General features: G+C 35.2%; 1 long non-coding RNA gene across 1 annotated transcript; it reads right to left on the bottom strand.

Moving 5' to 3' along the window:
- Nucleotides 1–224: 224 nt before the first annotated feature.
- Nucleotides 225–5,207, bottom strand: LOC135154547 (uncharacterized). The gene is made up of 5 exons (XR_010293929.1): nucleotides 4,575–5,207; nucleotides 3,804–3,990; nucleotides 3,030–3,147; nucleotides 2,495–2,609; nucleotides 225–802 (listed from the first exon to the last, which is right to left on the bottom strand). It is a non-coding gene; the product is annotated as an uncharacterized LOC135154547 (long non-coding RNA).
- Between the last annotated feature and the right edge of the window lie 3,650 nt (nucleotides 5,208–8,857).

The raw sequence follows: 8,857 nt of genomic DNA, 5'->3' as shown, positions 1-8,857 counted from the left end.
ATTGTCAAGTGGTACCAGTTAGAAACACCCTGCAATGTATAGCATAAACAAAAATGAATCATGTGGATATGTACATTCCTGATCTTTCACTCTTCTCGTATAATCACTCCTTCGTTTTCCTTGCGCACACACACATTAGAATATTGGTGTCAACACCCCCCCCCCCCCCTCTCAGGCGGTTATTAACTTATTTCAATTAATTATCTTCAATTATCTTTACATTGAATGTCCACTCCTGTTATAACAATGTGCATGGACAAGTGAAATAATTATCCTTGCACATAGGACTGATGAAATGAAACAAGGTAAATTTGTAGCATTGTATTGAAACCTTGTTAATTTCCACATGCACAATATAACAGGATTGGACTGTAAACTTGCTCTGGTAAATCAATCCCTCAGTCTCTTGAAATCTGTACCAAAAAACATCAGAGAATGACAAGTCACAAAAAACATCTATATGGTATTGAAACTGGGAATTTAATGAAAGAAAATTATGTTACAAACTGTAACATGCTGTGTATAATTCTTGTATTATGTGTCAACAAAGATCATTAACTTACACAGTAAATATGTAGTCAATCCAATTTTTACAAGCTAGCTTGGAGACAAAATTTGAATATAATGCATCTAAGCATTTACCTTCAATATGTACTATTTTTAAAGGAATGATAAAGGAGTCTTTTTTTAATTATTATTTATTGAGATCTTGGGGCCCTCACTGGCTCTGAAGAGGAAACGTGAGACAGGTACCTTCCTTTCCTGTAGTGGCACTTGATCTTTGCTGGTAGATGCGATGTATCTGAAGATTAGAAAAAAAAAACAATGGAATTAAAAATAATAAGTACAGTGAATACCGTAATACAAAATTTCAGGGGTGTAAAATTATATCTGCACATAAAGAAAATACATGGGATAGTGAAACTTCTCTAAGTTCCATATTTCAATGATTCAATTATAAATGATAGACAGCACATCATCATTTTTATTACAACATGTATAGTAAGTTCACATGGTCTTGGGAATACTTCTGAAATTGACATCGCAGAGATGAAATTGCCTCGACCTTATACCTATACATTTATTTTAATAATAAAGACTTAGACTATGTATGTTTGCATATATGTATCTAGGAGTCTATGTTGCACATTATCTGCTAACATCTGATGGGTATTTCATGATTGTCAGTGCCGACTATTTCAGTGAAATCATTGCTTTTGATTGGCTGAGAAGCACTGGCCTCTGACTGTTACTATGGTAACTGTCGGAAAAAGACAACTTGTTAATGCTGACAACTTTCAAAAAGCAGTTCCCAGAGCATGTTTAAAAACGCAAGACAAAGCAAAAAAAAATTGAAATTCAAAATTTTATCCGAGGATTAAAGGGATGGTCCGGGCCGAAAATATTTACATCTAAATAATACTTGAGTAAAATTCACAGAGCAAAATGATGAAAATTTCATCAAAATAGGATAACAAGAAGTTATTGAATTTTAAAGTTTATCAATATTTTGTGAAAACAGTTGTATGCACTTCGTCATGAATATTCATTAGGTGGGCTGATGTCACATCTCCACTTTCCTTTTTTTATGTTACTAGATGAAATCATAAATGTTTGATTTTTTCATACATGTGTAAATGATGCGTCTCCATTGTAATGAAATAAGTTGCGTCAATAACTAATGCACCTAATCAGTTGTCAATCCAATTGTCAATAGTTCTTGGTTAAAAATATCTTAATAAACCTAATCTCATATAATAAAATACAAAAGGGCAATTGGGATATGACAATGACATCATCAGTCAACCTAATGAATATTCATAAAGACATGCCTAGAACTATTTCACCGGAATAATGCAAATCTTTAAAATTCAAAACCTTAATTAGTTATCCAATTTGATCAAGTTTTCAGCATTTTGCTCTGTGAATTTTACTCTATTTATTGAGATATGTTTCCAGCCTGGACCATCCCTTTAATTCTACTTCTACGGTACCCCTACACATACTGGTAAGTCAGAGGTAAAAACAACGAGAACCAATTTAATTTCAAAGATACAAAAATACCTCAGCCTCCAGATTTAAGAAAAATTCAGGAAATGTTATTTTAGTTCAGACTAATTGTGCACGTTTCATTTCGGAGGTCAATCTGAAATTATACTTCCAGTTTTAAATTCACGCCATTTGGTTATGCAAAAGCATGAATTAAAATTGATGGGCATGGGCCCATGTCACTGGCTAGCCTAGAGGACTCCATGAAGATAATTTTATAATTTTTACATTGTATTTTCATCACGGAGCCTAGACAAGCCTCCTATAAGGTTGCTCATACAACTGTGTAAACAAAGATAGATTTCCCTCGGAAATCCACCTTTCCCCATAATGATTTTTGGGCAAACATTACATTTTTACATTTTGTAAGCCTTGATACTCTAAATGTGTACAAAGGCTTAAAAAAAAATTAATTGTAAAATGTACAAATTGGAAATTTTCTTACAAAAAGGATCACTTGCTTGCAGATCTTGTCCTCACTGCCTCTGAAGAGTTCACGTGCGACAGGTACATTCCTTTCCTGTACTGGCACAAATTCTTTGCTGGTAGATGCAATGTATCTGGAGAATTTTTTCAAAAACAATGGAGAGAAAAATAATCAGTGCAGTGAACAACAGCGAATAACAAATACGTCTATATTACAGTGAATAGCAATACATGTCTACACCTAAGGCGGGCAAGGGTTACTACAGTACAGAGTGTTGTAAAATTCCATTTGCACATGAAGAAAAATACATGGGATTGTGAATCAATTTTTACATTGTATTTTCATCACGGAGCCTAGACAAGCCTCCTATAAGGTTGCTCGTACAACTGTGTAAACAAAGATAGATTTGATTTTTCCTCGGAAATCCACCTTTCCCATAATGATTTTTGGGCAAACATTTAATTTTTACATTTTGTAAGCCTTGATACTCTAAATGTGTACAAAGGCTTAAAAAAAATTAATTGTGAAATGTACAAATTGGAAATTTTCTTACAAAAAGGATCACTTGCTTGCAGATCTTGTTGTCCTCACTGCCTCTGAAGAGTTCATGTGCGACAGGTACATTCCTTTCCTGTACTGGCACACATTCTTTGCTGGTAGATGCGATGTATCTGAAGAATTTTTTTTAAAACAATGGAGAGAAAAATAATCAGTACGGTGAACAGTGAATAACAAATACGTCTATATTACAGTGAATAGCAATACATGTCTACACCTAAGGCGAGCAAGGGTTACTACAGAGTGTTGTAAAATTCCATTTGCACATTAAGAAAAATACATGGGATTGTGAATCAATGATTAAACTATAATGATAAACAGCACATCATCACATTTATTTAAAAAATGAGTAAGTTCACTTGGTCTTGGGAATACTTCTGAAATCGATGTCGCAGTGATCAGTCCTTCATGTTTATAATTCCATGGAGCTCAATAAATGGCTCTCCTTATGTTTTTGAGGAGCTCAATCGAGCTCCTCCGAATTTGCTTTCCTAGACACACTCAATTTTATAAAATGCTCAATTGTTGTAGATTGTTATTAAAATTGTAAATGCAACAGCTGTGTAGCTATTAATTAATCTGTGGTGAAACTAGGCTTGGGTCATGTACAAAAATATCGCGCTCCTCAAAAAAAATTATTAGGCCTAAAAAAAGTGCTAGAATTTCATATTTTACATCTTTAAAACCATGAAATCACCATCTCTTTTCCATAATTCTCATAATAGAAGATACACAAAGACCCCAAAAGAAAACTTGACATCTGAATTACCTAACTTACAGCCTCCTCGCATGGAGGGCAGCAACGAAGTATTCGGATCTCCACTCCTGGCGGTTCTGAGCTGGGCCTTCTTCTGGAAACTACCGGTACCCCAGCGGCCCCCCAGGTCATGTTCACTGACTTCATCTCCTCCTCGAGGCTCAGTATGACTCCAGGTGGTTTTGGGTCTCCCTCTCTCCTGAAATACACACAGTCAAAAAGTGATAAACAGCTATTCATGAAAAAATCTGACTCTTAAAATGGTGGAAAAAATAATGAATTTCGATTTTCGGCATTTCATGTGATTCTCATCAAAATCCTCAAATCGTGTGTAAAGTTATTGGTGCGCAGACACGAGGCACTGGCCACTATCATAATGTTAAATCTGAAATTGAAAATCATAACTGGCCGAGTCTCAGATTTTTCCCAAGAAAATCAGTTTCACACATATCTCTCTCATTTTCTAAATAGATTTATTTTGCATACTTACTTATAACAATATATGGAACAATATCAACTGAAAGATTTTGTGAAATGAAAAGAAATTCATGTTAAATCTTAACACAAATCGTAAGGTCAATATGATGTAGGGGGCCTATGTGCGCAGACTTGCACCGGCATGGCAGCCACACATCCACGCCCGAGTAGTCGCGGCCGGCAGGCAGCGCTGAGGGGCAGTAATGTCCTGACGAACTCTAACGTTACAGCTAGCCCCGCAGCTAGCTGCGAGCCGCGCCATTTAACAAACTACGAAAAGAAAATCATAGAAAATTGTTAACTTACCTGTAGAGCCTACTGCGAATGTCTTAGCTTTCAAGTCATTGTCCAAATCTGGTCCGTGTGATTTCAGTGGTTGAATTATTATTAAAACGGCCTTCTTTACCCTTCTTTATCGCTCTCGATAAAAGTGCAATGCAAATTAACGGCGCGGCGAAGATGGCTATTTCAAATTCAAATTAGATTGGCGGTTTGCGTTAAGTTTGGCGGCTGGTTAATTTGCATAATTATACTGACGACAGCGATCAGTGGCACTCAGTGCGCATGCGCAGGCCCGCCCGCGCCCGTTGATTGAAGGAAGATCTGCTGAGTCAGGAATAATGAAGGGGGGGGGGGGGTCTAAAGCAAGAAAGAAGTTTTAAAATAGATATATACGAACTTCTTAACATAAAAAATTTCTTCTTGTTTGGTTTTAGTTGGCAACCAGTCTAGAAATGACGATTTTTGCCTCTGCTTTTGGAGCTTTTTTTTTCTTTTGAAGTTTATGAATGAATTAGCTTAATATTTGTTCTTTATTTCTATTTCATTTATTTTCTTTTTCTTTAAAAGATAAAGATAGCCTTGCTTAACATGACAAGGTTGTAAACTAGCAATAAATATGCGCGTTATAAATAGAAAAAAATAGCTATTCTATTTACCTTCAAAAATATTTTTAAAATATCAGTGAGTTAAAAAAAAGAAAAATACACTAATTTTTATATGATTTGAAAAAATAGTTTAAAAAAGTCCTCTTTAACTTAAATTAGAAAAAAGGGATTAAATAGGAAGAAATATTTTTTCTCGCAACAAATATCTAGGATAACAATTTTTTTAATGTAAACTAGAAAATTTCACTGAGAATAACATGTTTCGATTCAAGTTATATGGTAATATCGAACCACATACTTTAATGAAACTTTTCAAGGTGGAAATATTAAAATTAACATAAAGAATAATTAAGTTAGTTATTATGTAGATATTTTTTTCCTCTTATCCTCAATCGAGCTGTTTTAATCACAACAACGTATATATATATATATATATATATATATATATAGGATGGATAAATGCATGGCATTTATTGTGGTAAAAGGCTGAATTTCATGAATTTGTACAGAGCAAAATTTCAGTAAACAAATAAGCAACAAAAAAATAACAAAGTATACTAATGTATAATATTGGAAAGGGGATACAAAAAGAAAAGTATACAGGGGGGGGAGGTAATGTCAAAAGCAGGAACGGGCAAAGGTTGGGAGTAGGCTAAACTTTATATACCTTTAACATAATGAACATTTTCACATAAATATATATTTAACCAATGTTGAATAAATAACAATACATGTAGATTAAAGAGTGGATTGTATGAAATAATACTTGCTTTTTTAAGAAAAGTAACGCTGTGTTGATGGTTACAATAATAATAGTTATAGGAAACACATTCATGAATGATAATCATAAAGAATTATCTCAAAAGGAATTAAAAACAAAGATAAGAGGACTTTGAAGTAATATGATCTGTACAAAAAATATAAATATTAATGCAAAGTGGGTTACAGCTATATTGATCCAGTACTGTCGGGTAAGAAATTTGAATGATTACTGCAGATATCAACAATTACAAAAATATTTCAAAAGTCAGTTACAGTTTAAATGAAGCGACAAATAAAACAACAAAGGTATGAAAACATAGTTCTTATATAATATATATACATATATATATATAAACTCTGTTGGAAATAAGTACAATGCATTACCACTCTGCCTCTTATATACATATATATATATGTATATATTATATATGTATATATTATATATGTATATATTATATATGTATATACAGGTTCTTACTAGAATCAACTGGTAAGTCCTATTGGTTCTAACTGGTATCAATTGGTTTGATATTCCAGTATGGTTAATGGGTTTCAAGTGGGTTATGGTAGGTCTATGGGTTCCAACTGGTAAAATATGTCCAGTATGGTTTATGGCTTTTAACTGGAATCAACTGGTAGTATACCAGTAATGTATGCTGGATTTAACTGGTATCAATTGGTTTGAAATTCCAGTATGGTTAATGGGTTTCAAGTGGGTTATGGGAGGTCTATGGGTTCCAACTGGTATAATCTGCTCCAGTATGGTTTATGGCTTTTAACTGGAATCAGCTGGTAGATATGCCAGTAATGCCTATATTGGTTCTAACTGGTATCCATTGGTTTGATATTCCAGTATGGTTAATGGGTTTCAAGTGGGGTTATGGGAGGTCTATGGGTTCCAACTGGAACACCCTGATCCAGTTTGGTTTATGGGTTTTAACTGGAATCAACTGGTAGGTATACCAGTAATGCATGTTGGTTCTAACTGGTATCAATTGGTTTAATGATATACCAGTATGGTTTATGGGTTTAAGGTGGCATTAACTGGTATATACACCCATTGGGTTTCTATGGGTTCCAACTGGCATCAAATGGTCCAGTTTGGCTAATGGGTTTTAAACTGGAATCTATTGGTAGATAAACCAGAAAGGCCTATTGGTTTTAACTGGTATTAACTGGTGTACTAATTTATACCAGTATAGTTAATTGGTTTCAACTGGAATAAACTTGTATGTTTTCAGCATGTCCAGTTGGGACAATGGGTTTCAACTGGAATATACTGGTATGGTGGGAGTTTACCAGTTGTGCCAATTGGTTTCAACTGGTACCAGTTGACTCCAGTTGAAACCAGTTAAAATTTCAACTGGTTTCAACTGGTTTTTTTACCTGGGGGGTCATGTTTTGTTTTCTTATGCCACGTGAAATCGGCACCTAAGAATATGGCAAAATTGGGATCGAGAGTGAGGATGTAAATCAAATTCTGCTTCCAATTCTCAAAAGATGTAACGGATTCGTTTTTGGTGAGACACCATTGTTTGGGTGCTCTGGGGGTAGCCATAGTTTTAGTGACAAGTAACTGGATAGATGGGACTATGATAGATCTACCGTACCGTTATGCCGAGCCGTGTTTGTGAGTGAAAGTTAGTACACTTACCCCAACAAGCTAGAGCTGGATGCCTGACTGCTAGGAAAGCACGAAGACCGTTTGGGCAGTGAAAAGGCTAGGATCCGTTTCCAAAGCTGCCACCACGAAAGAACAAACAAGTCGACAGACAAGGCGTACAATTTGAACTCTTTATTCAACACGACCCGCAGCAGGTAGGAGATGTTATAAAATAGCTGTATTATTTCAAGCATCGCGATTGGTCAATACGCGTCACATGACATCCAACTTTTTTTGTGCACTGCACGGGAGTGCAAAAGGTGTGCAACGAAAATTGACATTGCACGCTCGAGCAAACCAGTGCGGTAGAAGTCCAACAAAACTGTACTGTAACTTTTTAAAAAATTGTTTCTGTGTTGCTATTTTATAAAACAAATAATGCACTTGATCTGTCGTGCGTAAAAGTAAATGCAGAGAAAGCTCGGTTTCTTCAGATGGAGCACACTGGGCACTCGCCGCAAGCGGCTCGTGCACAGTGCGACTCCTATCTAAAGAAACCTCGCGTGCTCTGCATTTCCACTAACGCACTCGGCTGCATGCATTATTTGTATACTACCGAAGTGCTTACAAAGCACGCAAAACAGTAAAAACACTTCAACAAGCCAAAGCGACCACAAGGTGGCGCTATTACATAAAATAAGCAACACACAATTAATGGCGTAGCATTTAGGGGCATTTTTTAGTTAGAGCATACTAATGATTTTATGCATAAATAAATAAACATTTTTGATTAGCAATTAGATTTTTGAAAAGTCTGATCTTATACTATTATATTAGGCTAGGGACTACTAGTTTTGTAGATTATGCCATGGCCTGGGGGATTGCACGAGCGATAGCCGAGATCATAATCAGCCCCCCCCCCCCTATTCAGTCTCCTTAGGCATTTAAATTGCCCAGTCTACTAGTATTAGGGTTAATCCACGAAATTAATATTTTTATTATGGTTCCATGAGCCTAATTACAACAGAAAGGCTAAAGATATTCGTTCGACACAATTAACCAATTCAATTTTTGTTCAATCTGATATTACTGATTGACAATTTAAGTGTATGAATGTAATTGAAAATCTAACACTGATTCTAGAAATGGTAACTACTGAACTTCATTTCCCCAAATTGGGAAGATATATCGGAACTATTTTTTGACGGGTGGAAGAATTAGGGCCATTTTACTGTTTCAGTTGATAAATTTGATCCCATCATAGTTATCTTGATAAATGGCGATTTATTTTTAAAATGAGCTGGCTATGATACTCTTCTCTGGTCAGATATGGAATG

This window comes from Lytechinus pictus, chromosome 6, assembly GCF_037042905.1.
Source record: "Lytechinus pictus isolate F3 Inbred chromosome 6, Lp3.0, whole genome shotgun sequence".
Lineage (NCBI taxonomy): Eukaryota > Metazoa > Echinodermata > Echinoidea > Temnopleuroida > Toxopneustidae > Lytechinus > Lytechinus pictus.
The sequence above is the reverse complement of the archived record's forward strand: the minus strand, read 5'-3'. Positions and strand labels throughout refer to the sequence as shown.